At 35.4% G+C, this 24,153-nt stretch overlaps 1 pseudogene; it reads right to left on the bottom strand.

The window, feature by feature from the left end:
- Nucleotides 1-23,163: 23,163 nt before the first annotated feature.
- On the bottom strand, nt 23,164-23,321 carry LOC123387782 (annotated as a pseudogene).
- Nucleotides 23,322-24,153: the final 832 nt, after the last annotated feature.

Raw genomic sequence — 24,153 nt, 5'->3', positions numbered from 1 at the left:
AAGGAAATGATAAAGTGTAGACTACCCTACTTGACTGTTTATTATATATTTTAGTAAAACAATATTTGGGCAATAATGAGGAGATTGGACATAGTTTACTAAGAAGGATAATAACGGAGAGTAGATTATAATTCTCTAGATTAGGCTTGTTTCCCTTTGAGTTCTCTTTCCACTGAGGTTTTGCTGAATACCACTGAGTACTTGTGGTGCCTCACAGATCATAACTCTATGTAGTTCCCACTACTCCTCCCCCCCCCCCCTTGGTGGGAACTGAAACCTCATTTTGCCCTGGTTTGAACTATTTTTCGGAGAGGCTGTCATGATCCTCAGTTGTTGGAAATAAACTGCCAGGCTGTTGCTCAATACTGCCTCCAAACCCAACTTCCTACTTGTCCTGGGTGCTAGTTCTCTTCACTCTGTCTGAAGTTACTCAAAAAACATGCTGCTTAACACCTCAATGCTATAATATTTTCATATACAATGTCATATTATCCAAACACCACCCTGGAGCCTTTGCCCAAGTCTTAATTGTGCATATGCAAATATCCAGGAGGAATTTCAGTATTCATATTTCTGTAGAATCTTTGATTTGGTTGGTCTCATCTTCTCCGGAAGAATTGCATTGGGATTTAGAATCTGCATTTTTAGCAGATTTTGCAAATTAAATAAATTCTCCTTTTTAAATTTACCCAACTATACTTCTATGGGCATATCCTGGTCCTTATGTGGGTTATGAATATTCAGTATATTGTCTCAATATACAGGCTACTAGCAAAGTGAAATTAAGATTACTTTGCTGAAGCAGTAAGACATAGCAATAAAGAAGCCCCAGGAGTTTACTTTAGTGCTAACAAAGTGCTGTTAAAGCAGTGGCCTCTGGCAGCACTTACATATTTTCGCAAAGTAATAGTCACTGAACCATGTAAGAACTTGCTATATTGAAGATTTGCAGCAGATTTTGGTACCAAATTCTTTATTTCTGAACATATATTCTCCCCACTGACCCCAAGATATCGCTGACAGGAAGGGGAATAAACAGCTTTTCATTTTTTCCTTTTAGAATTGTTAATAAGTGGATCAAAATCCAAATATTGAGGCAATTACCAAGTGTTGGTGCTCTAGGGTATATGTCCTTAGAAACTGATTGAATTCAAGAAGCAAATTGATAAAAGCAAAATCTAATTAAGTTTATGAAATCTGTGCTATTGGCCAGAGCAGAGAGAACTAAAACCATCACTTAGCATCAAGCGATCACGCTGCTTCAAAAGTCTTGCAGACAATAAAGAGAATGAATCAAGACATAAAGTACTTCTGGAGAAGAAATACATTCTACCAAATGAGGAAAAAAAAGAGGGGGTACTTGTCAGGCAATATTAAATGATGCTGATCTATATTGTCTGAAAGCATGGATTTCTGTCTATTATTCAGAATATTGTTTGCACAATACGCAAGACATCAGCTAGGATTATGAGAAATTTCCGAAAGGATGGATTCTTCTGCAAAACCCTTCAATGGTCTTTTTTTTTTAATTTTTAATTTTTTATAAACATACATTTTTATCCCCAGGGGTACAGGTCTGTGAATCGCCAGGTTTACACACTTCACAGCACTCACCAAAGCACATACCCTCCCCAATGTCCATAACCCCACCCTCCTTCTCCCAAGCCCCCTCCCCCCAGCAACCCTCAGTTTGTTTTGTGAGATTAAGAGTCACTTATGGCTTGTCTCCCTCCCAATCAATGGTCTTTGATACTATGAAAAATCTTGGACTTTTCTCTTTTAAATCTTACTGGAGATGAAGGGATGTCTTACAGACACTCAGAATTAATCCAGAGAAGAAAACTGTTGGGAAAGGCAGTCTTGGGAATGCTGTCTATCCACCCCCACCCACCCCATAGGAGTGGTTGCTGAGGGGGTACACTTCGTCCCCTAGAAAGAAAGAGCCCACACAGCACCACCCAGTTTATCACATAGTCTTTGCTTAAAGCGTGCGGGTCGTATGGCACCTGGCCAGCCCCACTGTGGGGAGGGCATGAGGACTCTCTACTAGGGCACAAGATGAGGACAGGGAGACCTCGAGGAATGAACCATTGGCCACCACAGAAGCACACCAACTATCGAAGCTGAGTTTACTCTGTCTCTTTCCTATTTAAGTAAAGCATTATTCCATTCAGTGCTTGACTGCGTTGTATTTTTCTTGGCAATTTTGATCCCAAGACGCAGTGGGCAGATGTGTTTGGAGTTCTGTCCCTGGCATTATGTTGAGATTTCCTATCCTCCATGTACCCAAACCCTGGGATTGGTAACCGGTGTGTGGTAATCTGCTCTCTCAAAAATTCCCATGATTTTTCAAGAACATACGTTTTATAGAGGGGAAGGAAAAATCGGACGCTGTTTACCTATTTTCAAAAAGGGTGTATGCTATTGAGATAAAACAGACATGTCCCCTGAATATGAAAGAATGAGAAAAGAAAAAGGGGGGGGGTTTCTTTTAATAAAATCTCATACTGACTTTTCTATTACTCCAAATTTTGTTCTTATCTTTATGGCTAAGGATGGACTTGATCGACCATAAAATGAAACATAAGAATGTTTTCTTACTCTATTGTCATGAATAACTGATAAATATCTTCTCTGAGACAGGCATTTACCCAACTACAGTTTATTGCTTTATTTGCCAGCAAATTGTGTACCGTACACCTCATTTTGGCCTAATGTTTCTTTATGCAAAGAAATCATTGCAGGGGCATCTGGATGGCTCAGTGGGTTAAAGCCTCTGCCTTCGGCTCAGGTCATGATCTCAGGATCCTGGGATCGAGCCCCACATTGGGCTCTCTGCTCAGCGGGAAGCCTGCTTCCCTCTCTCTCTCTGCCTGCGTCTCTGCCTACTTGTGATCTCTGTCTGTCAAATAAATAAATAAAATCTAAAAAAAAAAAAATCATTGCGAAACTGCATATCTTTTTTTTTAACGCTATAGTTTTTATAGAGCTAAGTGTATCATCTACCAGAATATTTAATGTCAAATATTTAGTGTTTATTCTTTTTGACTTTTTATGGCATTGGAAATATTAACTGTTCCCTTTTTCCCAACTTCAGCAACTCAGTCCCTTATTATTTCCTGTCTCAAATATATTCCCCAATAAATTTTGAAACCATATAACATAATTATCAACAGTTTATAAGCTCTGAAATTATTTTTGATTCTGTCACTTGCTACAGAGGTTCTGAACTTTTATAAGAACCTTCTTTACTCAAATATAAAATTAGAGGATTTTTGCTTCTCCTCTCACTTAGGTTGGATTTTCACGTAGTTAGATATCATGTCCCATGCTGGTTTCATTAACTATATCAAATGTATTTCACGTGTGTAATTTTATTTCCATTATATCTTATAAAATATTGTACAAATCACTAGGTAATTTGGAATTTGAACTACTGTAATAATAAAAAATGTGGGTACTTTGTGCTTATGATCCCATTCATGCTAAAATATAACAAAATTAATAATGATTTTGTGACAAATCGGATAGCATAGTAGTATACTTACATCAAATAAAAAATGTAAATAAATAATTTTAAAATTCAAAATACATATAAGCTATCCGCGCACAAACACAGTTAAGCCTTGAGATCCTGAACTCGTTATTTAAGGTCTCTGTACCTCAGTTTCACTATTTATGGACTATGTTGTTAACAGAACTACCACATACTTCTGTCTTGTATGTTGAATGAATGAATGCAAGAAGAATGATCAAAAAGTAAATGACATATAATGAGGAAACATTATTTATTTTTATTTCTTGAGTCTTTCTGTTCCTGATTCTCAGGGTGGAGTTCTCTGTTAGTTCCTCTGTGCTAACCTTATGTGCAAGGGAAAAGAGAGCTTTGTTGTGTTATGAAATGTCACCTTATTGAAACAAGCATTCCAGGACAACTTTGTAGAATATGATACCATTTCTCTAAACTTGTTTATTACAACCAGCTTACTCTGCATTATTTATTATTACTGTTTTTCTCAAACTAGAGACATACATCTGTTTGTAGGTTTGAACTTTCGACTACTAAACCAAGAGATTTCTAACTTACTAATGTCAAGATGGAAGTTCTTGACTTGTTATGTCGCATACTTTGGTATTTTAAACCTAATTTACTTATATCCTTTTTAAGAGGTATGTGTTTAAAACATTTACATTTACAGATAAAAGACATTATGATTAAAGTCTTTTAAATCAACATTAGGTCTCTCACATCCTTTTCAATTGCTAGTAAATGAAATGTGTAATTGGGAAGCACTGGCATTGTCTGCAAGTGTAAGGAACAGGAAATGAGGCATCATCAAGAAGTGGAGGCTTGGAGATTGATTAGAAAGAACCTTTGGGAGTGTGTGTTGTGGGCATGAAGATTCACCACCCGGATCCCCCTTAAATGCTTGTAGCCTCTGCAGCTGGCAGCCTTGTCAGTGGACTGCACTCAACTCTCAGCCTCTCCAGGGGTTGTCACCTCACCCAGGCTCATGCCCTTTCATGCACGGCCAGCATCCAATGACTGATCAAGACGGAAGTGTAACAACCTGGCGATCGCCCATGAGACAACTCTGATGGGCTGCTGCACCTCTAGGGTCCCCGTGGAGTCCACTGACCTGGGTAGGCCTGCAATTCAATTGCACCGTCTGCCTTGTGCTGCTTTAGCCTCTATTCCAATTTTTTCATTTTATAAATGAGGTTTGTTTCTATCCTATATTGAGAATTGGGCTGCGATTGATTTTTGTTTCACTTTCTTCGATTCAGTCTGCTCACCTCTTTGGAGGGTGCCAATGAGAAGCTAAAATGTCTAATGAAACAGAGGAATCAAGCAACTGATTCATTTTTAAACTGAATAATTCCTCTCTGGAGATAGAAGAGATTAAAACCACTCCTTAATGAGTAGAGAGCCTGAATGTGATGTTCAGGAGCTTGAGGCTTGTGAAATAAAGAAAACTGTAACGAAAAGAACAAAACCTGTCGCTCTCAAAGTTGCTGAGATGGGATTTAAGGTATAAGCAGACCACAGAGTCTTGCTTTAGCACAAGTACTTGGGAAGTAGATCAATAACGAAGTTCTTTTTCTTAAGACCTTTTTGCACATGTGTTTATACAGGAAAAAGAGAGAGAAGGAGAGAGAAATCTTGCAGAAATTTTGCTTCTTACAACTCTCCTACAGTTTACCCATGGGGTACTCCACTAACATGTTCTCTTTTAGTCTTTATATTCTGTTTTAATAATTGATCTGTGTTTAGCTGCTTTGAGAACTAGTAACACTCCAGCAGCTCCAGGTTGCCAGAAAGGATTGGATGTTGGGCAATTTTATCTATATGGATGGTTGGTTGCTGGGCATTTTACCTGCCAGGCGAGGATCTGAGGCAAATCTGCTTCTAACTTTTGTGTCCCTAAGCTGTAGAAAACACAGACTATGAGATCAAATTTTTAAGGCACTTAAAAAGCACGATCAGGAAGTAAGAAAACTTCTGTGTTTTATTCTTAGGTTTTACAAAATTTCATTTAAAAAATAATTGGTTGTGGGGTACTTGGGTGGCTCAAAGAGTTAACCAACTGCCTTTGGCTTAGGTCATGATCTCCAGGTCCTGAGATCTCCTATCTCAGCAGGGAGTCTGCTTTACCCTCTCTCTCTGCCTCTCCCCCTGCTGTGCTCTGTCTTTCTCTCTCTCTCTCTCAAATTAAAAGTAAAATCTTAAAAAAAAATTGGTTGACAAACTTGAAGCATCAAATGAGTATTTTAAGATTAGAAATAATAGCTGAGAGAGTAACAAGCCCTGTTCTTCCAGCGAGATTTTCAAATATTTTAGACACCATGTAATGATTATCTCACATAAATAACATTGTAGTTACTATTGTTTTCTTGGTAACAAGCTCTTCTTTATAAGATCATAATTTCTGAAGAAGAAATGGCCACAAAATAATTTTTGAAAAATATTACCGCATCTCTTTTCAAATTAGATAATCCAGTTTTATGGCTATGACGATTAGGTAAGTATCGATCATTTTTCAGCCACAGGGAAATGATGAAAACTTGTCATTAGTTTGGAAGTCATGAAAGAGGGGCTTGTATTCTTGATTAGCAATTACAGCTCTGCCTTACGTTCTTTAAATCAAAGACGATTCCTCTGGGGAATACAAAGACATTTTCAACTCCTCTTTTGTCATCTTACATTACATGGGGGGAGAAATAAATCAGAAACATGAAGCATGTTGTTAAATGTGGTCTGCACTCAGGGCAATAGGAAGCTGTTGTCGTAATTCTGTTCATTAACTTGTGTCTTTCCCAAACCTGAAAAGGTAATGAAAGGCAGACAGGTCTAAAATAGAAAAATAGCCGCAAATCGTTGTTGTATATTATTCTTTGGAGGGATTTTTGCAGTGTTATATGTGATAGATAATTTCAGAAATCTTAGGTTTGTATTATATTAGGCTCTCATATATTTTCATCCTCAGTTAATCACTTTTGTTCTTAAGTATTTACAATGGCACACAAATGCCAGAAGATTCTTTGCCCATCATAGAATGGCTATGTGATGACTTTAGAATGAATAATTGCCACACAGAAATGACAAACTCATTGGGAAAATAACTTAATATGCCTGAGTATGAATTTTGCATGCTGCAAGAGAGGTCAAATTAGTGAACGTGTGTAGGTAACCAAGTCAGATGGGAAGGATGTGATACTAATTACCCATTTGAGATCAACCTTTCTTTTTAATCCTATGCTCCTAAAAGTCTCTGAAGAAGTCCAATGACAAACATGGGTAACAAAAGTTCTACTTTGGCATGCTCTTATTCCCAGGTTAATAACAATTACAAATACTATATATAACTATTAAATGTAACATTATATTATATCTGAGATGTAGTCCTGTAATTTAATGGGTTACTAAAAGACAGTTCTTTGCAGAACAATTTTCCTAACTCCTGTAAGTGCACTAACAGTTACTGCCTTGGGAAGAAGACATGCTGTTTATGTTGTTCACATGTAGCCGTGACTTGTACCTGTGGCCAGGCCCTTATAAACTCAGCTTGCCAAGCACAGATGAAGCCCAGTTTCTTTCAAATTATATCACTAAGATCCTATTACTTGTTTACAATCAAAACAAAGATTTACACCTAAATTTGAGCTATTGTATTAAAACAAATTGCATCATTGTGGTTATAATTTAAGATATGGTGATTGGAAAGGGAAGGTCTTTTTAAGTCTAGCTTTAGCTTAGGGCATTCAGATCTTACACAGTGAGGATTTTCCTGAGGACCCCTACCAATATACAAAAGAAAGATACGTGAGCAGAACCGTAATGCTCAAACATGCCAATTTTTCTATTATCTTATGTATTACTTTATTTCCCTCATTGAGTGTACTCATTTGTTCTTCATTTCTTGGGAGAAAGGAAATCCCAATCCCCGTAAGATAAGTACCACCCTGGAAAGAGCTGTTATCAGCAGGAGAGTGTGGTAAACCATTGATTAAAACAGAACTTTACATTTTCATATTAGAAAAGCTGAAACATTCACTCACATTTAGAAATTTGTTATTTCTTCTCTTTCTTTTTTTTTTCCATTGGTTATATATTCTTATTTTTGCTTCTTCATGTGAATGTATATATGATGTGTTTTCACAATAGTTCATATAGAAAGAGAATTCTTCCAATAAATCCCTAAATCTAATTTGAATCAATGGCATTTATACCTTCAAAATGGTTTTCTTGTTGCCTCTCTGGTCTCTTTGAATAGCAGATGAAGCCCAGGAAGCTAGTTATTTACTGCTACATGCAGTGATTTTTCCCTAAGGAGCTTGAAAGTTGCTTCCTAGATGGTTGAAGTACATTCATAGCAGTCTTTCTTCTCTCTCTCTTCTAAGGCTATAGTAGTCTTAGGCACTGAGGTATCTGAGTATACTAATGTGATACACATGGGCTAGAGGTGTGCCAGTATGTTGAGCTGCTTAGCCTTTGAAACAGGCAAATAGGACCTGGGGCACCGGAAACCCTTATGGCTTTTTGCAGGGTGAGTTCCCCAGAAAACAGATTCTGAAATGGAGATTGGAGAGCAGGGGCTTATTAGGGAGTGCTCTTGGTGTTGATATTTAAAGGATGGAATAGAAAGGAAGCAGGACTGGGGAGATGGAGAGCTCCACTAAAGTCCTGAGCTGACCTTAAAGGGAGATTTGGATTTGGAAAGCCTTTCATGTCGTCCAAAATTGGATATAGGGGACTGAACCGTTATATACCTCAGACACTAAATATGTAAATTGACAATGGCTAGACTATACATAAAAATACAACACTGGTCCACAGTCTGCAGCAATCAGCCAAGGAAGTGAGTCCTCCACCTATAGCAATGAGTCCAGGAAGTCAAATAACAACCTCTGTAGCAATGGGCTTCTGTAGCAAGTGACGAGAAGTTGATTCTCATCAGAAAAATGGAACACATTGTCAGCATTCACTGTTCAAGTTATGCCATAAATTTTGCATTAGACTGAATGTAGAAAAACGAAGCTGAATGAAGCAGAAAGAAACCACTCTCATGCTAAATATTTTATCTTTGATATGTTCATTAGCTTCCTTTTTCTTCTTGCTATTTTCTGAGTAGCTTCCTCCCAAGATATATTCAAGTTTAATTCTTTGCCCATTATGCACCCACTTTTCTTTTGGGTGATTTGCATGGTTAGGTTTGAAAACACACACAGTATGTAAGCACTGTAGACCCAGGGAAAAAATATATATGTTTTACTTCACATTTGATCTGATTTTTAAAACCAAGCTTATATTGAATTCTTCCTTTAGGGAAATAATTTATTGAGAGAACATTTATAGTGTGCAGAGAGTGCTACTAGTTCAAAGAGTTATCAACTGAGTGACTGTCAGGAGGAGGGAAGTTGTGAGTCTTTTCACATGAGCCTCTCGTTCCATTTCTACTGAGCCTGGAAATATGAAGCAAGAATATTGAATACTTACCTATAATTCTAAAATATAAGTGGCTTCTTAAGTTTTTTAATAATTCAAAATAAAATTGCCAGAAGTAAAGTCCTGACTTACAGAGTCTGTCACCTTAACCTATTCTTTGTGAAATATTCCCAACTCACAAGTTACACTTTATATGCATATTCCTTATTAATGCAATGGAAATTATGTGAACATAATACATTCTGGGAACATTATGCATCCTGAAAATTTTATACTCTCAGAGTATTCTCCTGATTGTTAATTAGTAATTAAATATCATATTCAAGAAAAGGAATTAATAGTGTGGAGTATAGTGCAGTGATTAAAGTAAGAATTAGAATGCCAGATGGCCTGGGTTCAAATCCTTGCCCCCCAATTTTAGCTGTATGACTCTGGGCAAGTTATTCTACCAGTCTATCTGCTCTTCAAGGATAAATCTTCTGATAAATCCATTTAAAATGGATTTCAAAATTCATTTTCAAATCCATTAACAAGCATTTCAGAGGTTTTGAATAGTAAGCAAGTTAATATGGCCTAAGCCCTTAGGAAATTGCCTGGCTTAGAGTAAGGACCAGGACTACCATTTACATAGCTCCAGGGGCACTACTCACAGTGATTTCTATGTGATTGGTGCCTTCTGGAGGACAGCATAGTATGGTATAATGCCTCTTGAAACTGTGTTTCACAAAAGTATTGGCACTGTCAGGGAGAGTATAGCTTTTCTATTACTGTGATTAGTGCAGGATGACTATATGCTGTAGTTCACTCAGGAAAGTACTGATTTTTGCCTGTCATTTTTGCATTATTGGTCCCAAGTCCCTATCCCAGAAGTGTCCTCTTTTGGACAATAAATTGTATGTCATTGTATTCATGCCTATTTAGGTGAAACTTACTAGTATATCTCTTGAGCTTGGTGAAGGATCCTTTTCATCTATTCAAATCTCAGAGTATATTACATCATATTTTATTAGGTAATCTATATAGTTTATTCATCAAAATCGTTTTCCAAAATGAGGCCATTGACTTAGTTCAGAAGAAATGCAAAGGATTCCTTTCATTGTTGTTGTTTTTTGTCAGTTTTTCTGATGACTTACAGCCTTATTTTTTCACTCTTCATAAAAAAGTACTTTGGCATGTTTCTTAATGTTGTCATTACCTAGCGTTTATTTTTTCAACTGAAGTTTTAGCTGATCAGTGTAAACTAGTCAACTGTGGAACCAGATCTGCTTCTCTTTACAAGACAATCCAAGAACAGTCTACAAGACTTCAGCACAGATTTTCATGTCATAGTCTATATAGAAAACTATATTTGCATTTAAACTTAGGCCAAACGAGAGTGGATTTGGGTGTGTTTACATGGGGTGTTGAAATAAGCCATCACATTTTCTTTAGATTTTAAAATGATAAAAAAAATACCTTTTCCTTTTTAGAAAATGAGCTTGCTACTGTGGATTTATCCATTAAATCAGATTTTATGCTCAAAATGACTATACATAATTCTTAATTTTTGATCCTTGCCATCTGTGATGAAAATAGTACAGATATTTGGTAACAAATGGAAGAATATCTGTCACTTTTGTTTTTTATTGGCAGGAACATTTTTATTGGCACTAACAAAAGTTCACATAGTTAAGTTTCTTTAAGTTGAATTTCAAGGATGGCATTATTTTTTCAAGTTGGTCAGGGTTTCTTTAAACGACAGTTATATTAACATCTTTTGATAAACAAATGGATTTTGATTCAATTTGAACTTTTTGTTATAAAAACTAGTTTAAAGTGTTGATGAACATTTCCTTTAAATATGCATGGATGTTGCTTATCTAGTTACATTATGTCTGTTGTATTTTATTTTATTCAACTTTATTTCTTTTACATTTATTTAGTTCAGTTCTTCCCAATACTTCCCCTAAGGTCCTCTGTAGGCCTTAGTGTATTTTTAACTGTTAAATGAATTTTTTTACATTTTCTTCTCTCGGTACAATCTCATCTCTATTTACTTGTTTTATCCCAAACCTAGACCATCTTGGAATACTTCACTTTCCATGTGTCTCATGGAAACTCTTTTCTGTTTTCTCTGACTTTATGGAGAATTTTATGATTCCATTTTATCTCTTTGTTCCTCATATCAATTCTATTTCTTATTTTAAGGTTTTTTTTTTTTTTTTGTATTGTTGCCCTAGACTTTACAATATACATTTAAACTAAACAAAGTCCATTTTCAAATAGCACCATACCAGTTCATGTGCAGTGTAGGTACCTTGTAACAACATTCGCCCTTCCTTTCTCTGGTCCCTTGTGACATTGCTGGCATATGTTTCTCCTATCCTTATAGTAAAATGACCCAATACATTGTTATTCTTAGTACTTCCTTTAAAAAAAAAAAAAGTTGTATTTTCAATTAAGAATAAAGAAAAACAGGCTCAGTAGGTAGAGCATGCAACTCTTGATCTTGGGATTGTGGATTAGAGCCCCATGTTGGGTATAGAGATTACCTAAAAATAAATCTTTTAAAAAAGAATAAGAGGAAAAACAGTGTTTTCCCTCATTTATTCATCATTCAGTGCTCTTCATTTCTTTATGTAGATTTAAGTTTCTGACCCGTATCAATGTTTCTTGTAACATTTCTTTTGGGGCAGAACTGATGGCAATGAATTCCTTGATTTTGTTTTTCTGAGATAGTCTATTTCTCCTTCACTTTGTTTTTTTATTTTTTTTTTTAATTTTTATTTCAGTATAGTTAACATACAGCATTATATTAGTTTCAGATGTACAATATAGTAATTCAACAATTCTCTCCTTCACTTTTGAAGCACAATTTCACGGAATATGGGATTCTAGATAGGCCTCCTCTCTTTCAATCCCTTATTTATGTCACTCCACTCTCTTAATTTCTTGATTTCTAGGAATAAGTCAAAGATTATTATTTTTTTTTTTAGAGAGAGAGAGAGAGAGAGAGAGAGAAAACTAGAGAGATCACAGAGGGAGAGAGAGAAGCAGAGTCTCTGCTGAGCAGGGACCTCGATGCGGGGCTCCATCCCAGGATCTGAGATCATGACCTGAGGCAAAGGCAGACACTTTACTGACTGAGCCATCCAGTCTGAGATGCCCCTCTGAGAACAAGTCAAACAAGTCCAATATAAAGTTATTAATTGTATTTGTAGGTACTGTACTCTCTCCCCTTCCTTTGGCTTCTTGCAACATTTTCATGTTGTCTTTGATTTTCCGGAGTTTGAGGATGATATACCTAAGCAGTGAGCTTCCTGTCCCTTGGGTTCGTTTCTTATAATTATTTTGGAAAATCCTCAGCTATTAGTACTTCTAATATATGTGTGTGTGTGTATGTGTGCATATGTATTTAATATATTTATTTATATAAAATTTATATAATTATATATATACTGCTCCGTATTTTCTTTCTTGCCCTCTTGCAATTCTAACTACATCTATGTTCTATCATGTGAAATTTCAGATGCTTTGTTCTAGTTTTATTTTTATTATTGTTCTTTTGCATTTTCATTTGTGAAATGTGTACTGAACTATGTTCAAGCTCAGTGATTCTTTCCTCAGCAATATCCAGTGAATAAGGAGCTCATCAAAGGCATTCTTAATTTCTATTACAGTATTCTCGATTATGATCTTTTACCTGTTTCTTTCTCGGGGTTTCCATATCTCTGCTTACATAACTCATCTATCCTGTTAATGTTGTCTACATATTGATTATAATTATTTAAAATTCCCTCTCTACTAATTCCAGCATCTGTATCTTATTTGATACTGGTTCTGATGCTTTTTTGTCTCTTCAGAGTGTTTTTTCTTGCATTTTCATATGCTTTATAATTCTTTGTTGAAGGCCAGACAAGATTGCATTGGATTTTAGTGACTGAGGTATATATAAACCATTTGTGTGAGGTTTATGTTAATCAGGCTAGTAATTGGAATATGCCTAATATTTGCCATGGCTAAGGTGCTTTAAGCTTCAAATTTCTCTACTGTCTTGTTACTGGCTCACAAGTTTACTTTGGCATCTCTAAGTACTCCTGCTCAGAGACAGTAGGTGTCCCATAGCTTTTCTGGATGTAATACACTATTATAGGACCTACTTGGTAGGGTGCAGTGTAGACCTTTGTCATGGAGAAGGTTCTGGGTCTGTATCCAAAATGACTGCTCTTTACCTTTCCCAGCTGATGCCATAAAAGGCTTTCTTGGGTCTTTAAGAACCTGGTGTACTTTCTGAAGGTAAAGATCATTAAATAAGTTGTTCCCACTGACATTATGGCCCCTGGAAGTGTCCCATGAAGGTCTGCACTCTGCCTCCATCACTTGGTCAAAACTAACATTTAGGTCATACCACTTTATTGCTGCAAGGATTTGTGCTACAAAAATCAGAAGTTAGCGGTGATTCTCTCTGTATGCTTGTGTCTCCAGATATCAGGGTAGTGGTTATATCCTAAAGAAGACATTTATTTTTGATCTGTCCAGTTTCTTTCTTATTGTAAGCACAGGGGTGACAATTTACAAGTTCTTTACATGTAGGAGATATAATAGGAGTGAAGACTATACTTTTTCACTTTCTTGAAACAAATAAGCAAATAAAAAATCTTCATTAACACTCTTGACGTTTCCTCATACCCCTTTATAAATATTTTTTTGTATATACCTCTGTTATTGTCACACAAAGACTTCTCATTGCCTACAATCATTGAAGATTTGCTAATTGAATCATGGACTCTTTCCATGCCTCCAATTCTGTTATTGTCAGGGTGATTTTATTATTCACATGGTTGGATATTAGCTATAAAAGAAAGAAGTCTTAGTCATTAATGTTATTATTCAAGCCAATAATCACTGACCTACTTTATTTTCTCTTACATATCCAGGTCTCTTTGTCACATAGTACAACTCTCTAGTTACTGTGTTGTGTCAAATGTAATACTCATAAAGAGGCCAATTAAGAAAATCAAAATTGGAAATGAAGTGAGAATAAAAGCATCAAATCCATCATCTTTCCCTAATATCTGTAAGAGCCCTTCAAATTAAGGAACTTTGGGGTGCGTGGGTGGCTCAGTGAGTTAAGCTTCGGCCTTCAGCTCAGGTCATGATCTTGGGGTCCTTGGATCAAGCCGCGCATTGGGCTCTCTGCTCAGCAGGGAGCCTGCTTCCTCCTCTCTCTCTCTCTCTGCCTACCTCTCTGCCTACTTGTGTTTTCTGTCTGTCAAATAAAAAAATAAAATCTTAAAAAAAAATAGAGAACTCTGAGAGACATTTAACATTGGCCATAGATTCTTTTATATATTGATAATGGTATTTATTAATCAGTATTTTCTTGAAAAATTAAAATTTCCATATGAAATTATAATCTGGTTAAGAAAGATCTGTGAAATCGTCAAGCAAGGAAATAAATGTGTAAGGACAGAAAACATTAAATACCTAAATAATTCAACTTTGCATCTGTTAATGAATAAGGATGAAGGAAACAGAAATAATATGCCAACAAACATAAATGTAGTCATTTTATGTAAGTTTCCAATGATTTTATTAACTTCATCATACCCTTCTATAGAAAGTGTTTACTTCTGGGATGGATTCTTATTTATGGATAATATTTATGACTTCACATAATTGATAAAAGGTCTAAACCATGAAAACTAGAGATTTTAATTATAAGTGAGCTTGTGAAAATGAAGTTCATGTTTAGTAGGCAATACATTAGGCATAGCATTAAAGATATTAGTGACAACAAATTACATGAAATGGGAAATAAAATGTTTTCTTTCAGATGATATGGGTAGGTTATAAAATCCACATTTATGATGTCTGAATAAGATATTGATAAAGGGAATATAGAGAGGTCCTATAACTTAGGCTTTACATAATCTTAAGAAACTCAAAGACTTGAATTGATTTTTTAAAAATGGCATTAGTTATTCTCTCTGGGTTACTTCTCTAACAGTGTGAGAGCAGCAAGAAGAATAGAGTCTCACTCTCTTTTGTCCAAAAAGAGGACAAGGTAGGTGACCCCACACAGAGAAATAAACGAATAAGCAACATAGCATATAAAATGTGCTCAGCTTTGCTGATATCCAGAGAATATGAGGAATCACATATTAAAGTTGGATGGTGTATGGTAAAACCATGATAATGTCCCACTACGCATTCAGCATATTGGCAAGTGCTCTCATAAAAAATGTATAGAAATCAACTCAAAAAAAAAAAGTAAAGAAATCATGAGGTTAGAAAATCACCATTTACAAGCTTCAGAGTGGCAATTGATTTAGGCAGGAGGCTTCAATGCTTTCTAAAACTAATTTGTCAAAGTTTAATGAAGAATAGAAGATTTTAATATTCTCAAAGTACCTTCTTACACATTATTAATTATAGAGGGAAATTTATAATGGAATTTCATCTTGTCTGTGGATGAAAGTTAACATGACCAAAAGTGGAGAAAAATTGACCTCAATGTCCTACGAAATTCCATAATCATAGTCTAACTTGACAAATATCAGCAAACTGAAACTGAGAAACATAAAAAATACATTTTCAAAGTAATCCTATTAACCATTCTAAAATGAAATCTGACTCTCAAAGTATTTCATTTTGGCAAACATCTTTCTCATGTAGAACATTTATAACATATTATTAACTAATGTGCAAAATAATTCTGTTCTTTTTGTTTGTGTTTTTTTTTGTCCTCTACTATTGACCCAAAAGATATCATGTCCACAGTAAATTCCCAGAGTATAATAGTTCTTTCCCTTTCAAGCTGTTGGATAATCCAGCCTTATTTTACTTTCACTGAAATATTGATTTTAAATTTCAGCTAGGCTCCTTCAAATTCTATTTCTTTGATTATGTCATTTATATATTCATTTTTACATTTCACCTTTCAGAAGACTTAAAAAAAGGTCTATAAATGATTTTTCTTTAATTTTACTTTCTTATAACTTTACTTTGGAAGTAATAGGAATAATAAAGTAAGCTTTAGTGAGTATTTGTGACTGAAAAAAAGTCCTTATTCTGCATAAAAATCGAAAATAGCCAGAGAATTGTCTCACATTTACATGGTTACATTATTTCCTTGACAATCATTAAATATGAAATTAAAAACGTAACGTGTGTTTGTACATTGGCGATAATTTGGGTTTCTTTTAAGGTCAGTTTCCCTCATTATGTGAGAATCCTTCTAATGTGCATTTCCAGTTAACATAAAAAGATTTGGTATTCTGGGCATGTTGTTCATACATAAAGATAAGACAAGCTGAACTTTCAATATTAACTACACATCCTCTAGTATCAGGGAACATGAGATTTATTTAGAGTGTATATTTCATGCTCTTTTGCAATTTCATACGAATATTTAATATTTTATAACCTTTGAGCTAATGTTTTAAATGTTAGAGGAAATAAAAATGTAGCATACTTAAGTCTACTTTGGAAAATGTTGCCTTTCTTAAAGAGATCAATACAATGAAAAAATAATTTTAAAAGTTATTGGACACAAATAATATATGCAGTATATTAGGGTGCAACTTGGTCTGCCCTTTCCCCTTTTTGTGTGGGCTAGACTTAGTGACTCACTTTCAACTAAGAATATGAAAAAGAAAACATTAACATTGTAGCAGATAAACTCAGTAAACACTACTTTAACTGAACGATCCTGGTTGACACCAATAGTATTATGTAAACTCTGCTATGGTGTTACAAGAAAGGCACTTTATTTCTGGTGTTCTTTCTAAACACCCATGACCCTCATCTAATCATGAGGGAAAAAACAACAAACAAACAAAAAACCCCAAACAATTTGAAGGATGCTCTAAAAAATCCTTAACTGGTCTTTCTCAGGGGACGCTAAGGAGACATGAGGACTAAATGCACTGTGTTATCCTAGATTGGATTTAGTACAGAACAGGGGCATTGACAGAAAAACTGGTCAAATCCAAATAAAATTTGGAGTTTAGTTTGTAGCAATATACCAATGTTTCGTAGTCTCAACACATGTAATGTATGTAATGTAAGATGTTAACAATGGGAAGAACTAAAACTGTGTGAGGAGTATATGTGAGCTAACTATGATCTTTGTAGTATTTCTGTAAGTCTACAAATAGTCCCAAATTTTAATTAAAAAAAAAAAGAAAGAAAAAGAAATGGAGTAGATACAGTAATGACTACCATGAATCTCTTTATACTTATAAAAATTTTTCATTAATTTCAGGAAAGATTTTGGATATAGGTTAAGAGTTCAGGAAGCCCTAAATTCCTCTTGCCTAATTATATCACACGAAATACATACTGGTTAAGGTCCCAATAAATCTAAATTTAAACATCAAACCTAGTTGTCAACTTAAACTGAATCCTTATTCATTCAGCTTATACAGTGTTTATTCTCATGAAATGTTACATTTCATGTAGAAATAAGTAAATATTAGTATTCTACTTAGAATTTCATTCTCCTCTTTAAGCAGAAATGATTTTAATAATTGGTTGAAGAATAAAAACACCCTCCTTTTTAATATTTACCAAGAAAAAGAGGAGATCAATGACATTCAGAAACTTTTAAAATTATAAATATCATTAATAATCATTCTGTATGTTCTGCCTGCAGAAAAGATTTTTGAGGGGGAAAGAAAATGATTTCTGTCTTTAAAAACTGGGAAGTATGTTCAGTAGAAAAGAAATGAGACTTGTTTTGTGTGGACCCAAAGAGCAGAACTAAGACCAGCTGGGTTGGAACTAGAGAAAAATTGATTTTGTGTTCAATATAAAGAATGGTGTGCTGATTACAATTATCAAATCAGTTAATGCATCGCATTATATGAACAGGAACTTCATTTCCACAGTGGAGTAAGCAAACTGGACAGCCATTTTGGAGAAGTGGACACAGGGGAAAGCAAACATGGAATAGATATATGGACTAGATGACCTTTAAAGTTCCCATCTGTTTCTATACTTCTAACTAAATGATTATAAATCAGAGGTTTTCAGGATCCCTTCCATGGGTACCATTAATTTGCTAGAACAGCTCACAGAACTTAGGACACTCATTTATTCACTAGATTAGCCACTTATTACAAAGAATACTAATGGGTACGGATTAACAGCCAGATGAAGAGATACATAGAGCAAGGTCCTGAAAAAAGGAGCTTCTTTCCTTATGAAGTCTGGAGCCCAGTTTGGTGGCATGTGGCATTCTGATTCCCCAACCTGGAAGCTCTCTGAATCCCTTCCTTTGAGTTTTTTTTTTTAATATAATTTTTTATTTTTTATAAACATATATTTTTATCCCCAGGGGTACAGGTCTGTGAATCACCAGGTTTACACACTTCACAGCACTCACCAAAGCACATACCCTCCCCAATGTCCATAATACCACCCCCTTCTCCCAAACCCCCTCCCCCCAGCAACCCTCAGTTTGTTTTGTGAGATTAAGAGTCACTTATGGTTTGTCTCCCTCCCACTGGAGACTTCATTCCATAGGCATGACTGATTAATTCATTGGCTGTTGATGATTGACTCAACCTGTAGTCCGTCTTCCCTGCCCAGAAATCAGAGAGTGGGACTGAAAGTTTCAATACTCTATTCCTGTTTGATTCCCTTGGCAAATAGGTCCTATTCATAGTGCTTTCTGAAAGTCACCTCATTAGCATACACCCAACTGTGGTGGAAAAATTGGCTTGTTACAAACCACAAGGCACCAATTTCACATTTATGGCTCTGAAGGGATTTAAAAAACTAAGGACAAGATACCAAATACTATAACAGAAGATGCTCCCATTGTTCTTAGCCTCACATTTTTCTCTGTAAAAAGGGAAAAAAATAGTCTTGTTAAATGATGTTGAAAATGATCTGATTTAGGTGATAGCAAAATGTTTGATACAATTTTAAATATAAAAGTAAAAACAAAAATAAATTTTCTACTTATTCAAATACCTTCCTAAATTATAATGGTGTAATTAAAATATAAATACAAGACATTTTTTAAAAAAGATTTTTATTTATTTTTTTGACAGACAGAGATCACAAGTAGGCAGAGAAGCAGGCAGAGAGAGAGAGGAAGGGAAGCAGGCTCCCCGCTGAGTAGAGAGCCCAACGCGGGGCTCGATCCCAGGACCCCGAGACCATGACCCGAGCCGAAGAAAGAGGCTTTAACCCACTGAGCCCCCCAGGCCCCCCAGAAGACATTTTAAAATATAAAATTCTACAACTATGAATTTCAAAGATTCAAAGTTCCCTAAGTGTTTTACCTTTTTTTTTTTTTTTAAGATTTATTTATTTATTTGACAGAGACAGATCACAAGCAGGCAGAGAGGCAGGCAGAGAGAGAGAGAAGGAAGCCGACTCCCGGCTGAGCAGAGAGCCCAATGCGGGGCTCGATTCCAGGACCCTGGGATCATGACCTGAGCCAAAAGTAACAGCTTAACCCACTGAGCCACCCAGGCGCCCCAGTGTTTTACCTTTTATTAGTTTCTCTTAATTCAGGATCATCTACAGCCCTGAGAATGTGTATTAATGGCAAGAAAAAAGGGATTCTTAGTAAACCTTCTGAACGATAAAAGGCCACCTATACTTAGTACTTTGGACAGAGCCTAGGGCCTATTTTATACATAGTTTCAGGGTGAAAATGAAAAAAAGATTGAGGACAGAGATATGCCACAATCTTGACATAAATGCAGAATTCCTAAAAACACATATATTGGTTTATTGGGACATAATGTTCTGCTAAATTTGTGAAAGCATTGGAAGAAAGTGATTTTAAAGTTTTTTTTTTTTTATTTTTCTCCTTCAAAGGTTTGTGTCAGAGTCTCTTTCTATAGATTCTCATGTAGCTAGTAGGCTAGAAATCTTCTATTTTATTTTATTTTAAATATTTTATTTATTTATTTGAAACACAGAGAGAGAGATCACAAGTAGGCAGAGAGGCAGGCAGAGAGAGAGGGGGAAGCAGACTCCCTGCTGAGCAGAGAGCCTGATGCAGGGCTCAATCCCAGGACCCTGAGACCATACCTGAGCCAAAGGCAGAGAGGCTTTAACCCTCTGAGCCACCTAGGTGCCCCTCAATAGTATGATTTTTTTTTTTTAAGAGATAAGCTGGTTTTGTAAGTAAGCAATAAAGCCATTTTTCTTCATTTTCTGAGAAATTAAAGAAGCTTCTAATAAAGGAAAATTTTATGCAAATGACTGAATTTTTTACACTATAGTAAATGTTACCAAAATTGAAAATTTATGACTTCGGGGGCACCTGGGTGGCTCAGTGGGTTAAAACCTCTCCTTTTGGCTCAGGTCATGATCTCAGGGTCCTGGGATCGAGCCCCACATCGGGCTCTCTGCTCCACAGGGAGCCTGCTTCTCTTCCTTTCTTTCTGCCTGCCTCGCTGCCTACTTGTGATCTCTGTCAAATAAATTAATTAAAAAATTAAAAAAAAGAAAATTTATGACTTTAATGAAATGAGTATAATAATCCAGGATAAAATTGTTAACTGATTAACTAAAATATTTCACTCTGATAACTTAAGTCTAATTATACAAAGGAAATCTCAACAAACATGATCCTTTTAGATTCCACTGGAAATGGCCTGAGCTTGTTAATTAAAGAAAAGCGGAGCTACATAAACACAAATGAATTAACATTATGCACCTCGGGTTCTCCTGGAGTTACTACATTTAATTTAAATTTAGAATACTAATTGCTGCAGTTAGGATACTGTTAAAAATGAACTAACACTAGCTGAAAGTACAGGTGTGGCAGCAATGAGAAATGAGCAAATTAAGTAGTATTCAACCATGCAGGCAAATGTCAATGCCTAACTGGTAGTGCTTTATTATTCAACCATGAATAGAAGATTCATCATGTAAATGAATTCCAATATGATAAAGCTGCATCTATAATCGATTATTTGATTATCAGTCATTAAAAACCATTTGGTCTCATTTAAAGATGCATCAGAGAAACTACATTTGTTGGGATTAAAAATGTAGAATGGCAAAGAGTAAAATCACACTTTTTTTTTTTTTAAGATTTTATCCATTTATTTACTTGTCAGAGAGAGAGCACAAGTAGGGAGAGCGACAGGCAGAGGGAGAAGCAGGATCTGTGATGTGGGACTCGATCCCAGGACCCTGGGATCATGACCTGAGCCCAAGGCAGATGCTTAACTTACTGAGCCACCCAGGCGTCCCCAAATCGCATTATTTTAAAGAAATGAATAACACAGATAAAACTTAGTGTGGAAACACTTCAGACTTTATTTCCTGTATCATATAAATTATTTTCAGAATTGTTAAGTGGTTTTTGAGATCATTTGTTCTCTTCTCACAGATTCAATTCCTCCTCGTCAAGAAATTTTGTGGCACTGCTCCATGAAAACACAGCTCCCACAGCCCTTTCTCATGAATTTCCCACTGACTACACTGTGTAGTCTTTCTTTCTGAAAAATGCTTAATAATTCATTGAATGTAATTAAAATACTGTTCTACTTCAGTTGAATTTCATGGTACGTAATATTCATCTTCCTTCCAATCTCCTGAGTTGGTTTTAATTAGAAAGAAAAGCAGTTGAAGAACTTCATTCACATAAAATGCAATATCACAAGGTCTGAACATTCTATTCTTTCCCTGAAACCTAGAAACCTCTGGGAAAAATGACTACCTTTGGTAGATTAAAAAATGGAGTTAGAAAATATGATTTAGTCTGTTGTAATGAATAACAAATCTGTAAAAAGACAACGCAAGGTGAATGTGGGTAGGAGCAAACGGTACTTAAATAGAGTGAAATGCATCCTTGCAGACCTTGGTTTCTTTATATTTAGAATAAACTGGATTAAATGTTTTCTATACCTTCATTTAGCTCTCAACCAGCTCTCAGTTTTGTTAACAAATTAAAAGGCTAACAAGACAGGCATGAATTTAGAATTTTCCAATTATACCCGATAAATTGTCCTGCCTGCATTACAATAAAACCAATGCTATCTATGATGAATATTTCACAAGGGAATGATAGAGATGAAAATATCTCATGTTTCAAGGACACAAATACTAGTACGAGCAATAATAGCAGATGGTAAACAGGGACATTTTTTGAAGTGCTAGAGAAGCATCTGTGACATTTATAGTCGATAATGGCTTCCGTACTTTTTGGAGGATGAATAAATAAGCTTCAATGTATGAACTCTTTCAATTAGAAACAACCATCACCCCTAATAAAAGCAAACTAGAATAGGCATCCACTGTGAGGTTTTAAGTACAGGAGGTACTTCGTGGGGCCCAGGAGTAAGTATTTTGTTAGTCCTCACAGGAAGGTTGGAAGCAGACCCTGAAGGTGTTTTAGGGATTCCTTCAGTCCTCTTGTCTTTGCATGCTTCCCTTTCTTCTGCATTGTCTGTCTGGCTTCTTTCTTCAAAGAACTGGCTTTTTGTTGTTGTTTTTTTTTCCCCCAGAAAATATCTGAATTATGGCTCAAAATGTTCATCACTTTAGTTCTTTTTATAGAGATGTTCAATGGCCATCTCTGGAGAGAGGTACTCTGTGGGTTATTGGGTCAGTTCCCCCAACACACCCCCTCCATTAATTGCTATGATGAATGGGGGTGGGATCATGTGGCAAAAACTCATGGAGGCTCATCTCTGTGTGGAGTATGTAATTTCTAGAAAAGGGTTAATGGTTCCTGGATTTAAGGCAAAACATGTATTATGAACATTTTTTTCCTTCAGTTCTGAGCATAAAGCTCAGGACAAAGGTCATGCTAAGGAAATCATTTTGAATAGCTAACTCTTTAGAGCAATAACTAATTTCTCATCTATCATTCTTTATTTGTGGAAGCATATTTTGCCCAACCACATTCATTTACGGAGGAACGATAAATAGTAATCAGTCCATTTAATGAACTCTTACTCCATGCCAAAATCTATCTTAAATACTTACATGTAATTAATAGAACGATATATTAAGTACTTACATGTAATTAATAGAACGGTTGTTTTATTGAATGTCTCATTTCTTGGGCACTATTCTAAGAACTGAAGAAGATTGAGATACATGAAACATTTCATTTCATTTGAGGTCAATATTCACAAAAGGTGGTAAAGGGTGCTGTGGGAAAGTAGAGTCGGGTAATTTGTCTCACTTGGTGTTCACAGTAGCCCTATTAGACAGTGTTGCAGAAGAGTTTCCTGACATTTAGCATTATTAACTTATTTAACAAGTGTCCCAGAAGGGTGGGACAGAGCCTAAATTAGAAGTCCAAGCATTTCTGATACAGAAATCCTTGCTTTATTACAATGTGCAGATATTAAACTGATAAGAACAGATACTACACTTGATCTTAGCCAAAAGGCCGAGAAGCGATACAATGTGCAGATATTAAAACCTGGAAGTTACCTCTATGAAAAAAAAATCAAACAAATGGTTATTTGTGGCACAAAGGCTGGAACTCAGTTTTGCTGACTGGGAATCACCCTCTTTCTCCTACTGTACATTTCCTCTACAGAAGTAGAGGAAAAGCACAAAAAAAAGTGGGTTCAGCTTTCTCATGAATTAAATTACCAGGAAGTGCCAAATTAATTTAGCTTTGTTACCAGCAGTGACATAACACTTCACCTCCACATTATTCTCTAGATTTACTTTTCTGAGAGAAAATCAGTTTCTTGTAAAGCGGTGCTGACACAGTTGGAATATTTTGAATTTTACTAATATAGAGATGTTTCAAGGAAGAAAAATTTGATGTCTTGTGTTTAAAAAATGAGATTGATTTCAGTACCACTAAACAAATAAAGAAATGTCTTTGCTTTAAAAACCCTTGAATTTGTATGTCTTTTACAATAAGATTGTTGCATTAACTTCTGCATTTTTTCATTGCTGAAGGTAATCTCAAAATCAAATGATTGTCTATGGATTGACATATGAATCTTAGTGTCTGTGAAACAATTGTTAATTAGATGATATATGCCTTATATAATTTTACAATTTTATACTTTTTCTGTTTATTTTATGCATAAATGTATTTTGTTATAAATTTTAAAGATTACTTATCTTAAATCACTTTATAAACCTTGGTAAAAAAACTACTAATAACAGCTAAAATTTTTGAGAAGTTACCACACATTTAGTATACCTCGATAAAACAAAAGGTAACAGGACATTCTCAGCTAGCATTCTGACAGGATACACATCTGTTTCAA

The sequence above is a fragment of the Mustela putorius genome, unplaced genomic scaffold (genome assembly GCF_011764305.1).
Source record: "Mustela putorius furo isolate JIRA1106 unplaced genomic scaffold, ASM1176430v1.1 tig00003859_pilon_pilon_pilon, whole genome shotgun sequence".
NCBI lineage: Eukaryota > Metazoa > Chordata > Mammalia > Carnivora > Mustelidae > Mustela > Mustela putorius.
This window is presented reverse-complemented; position numbering and strand designations above follow the sequence as displayed.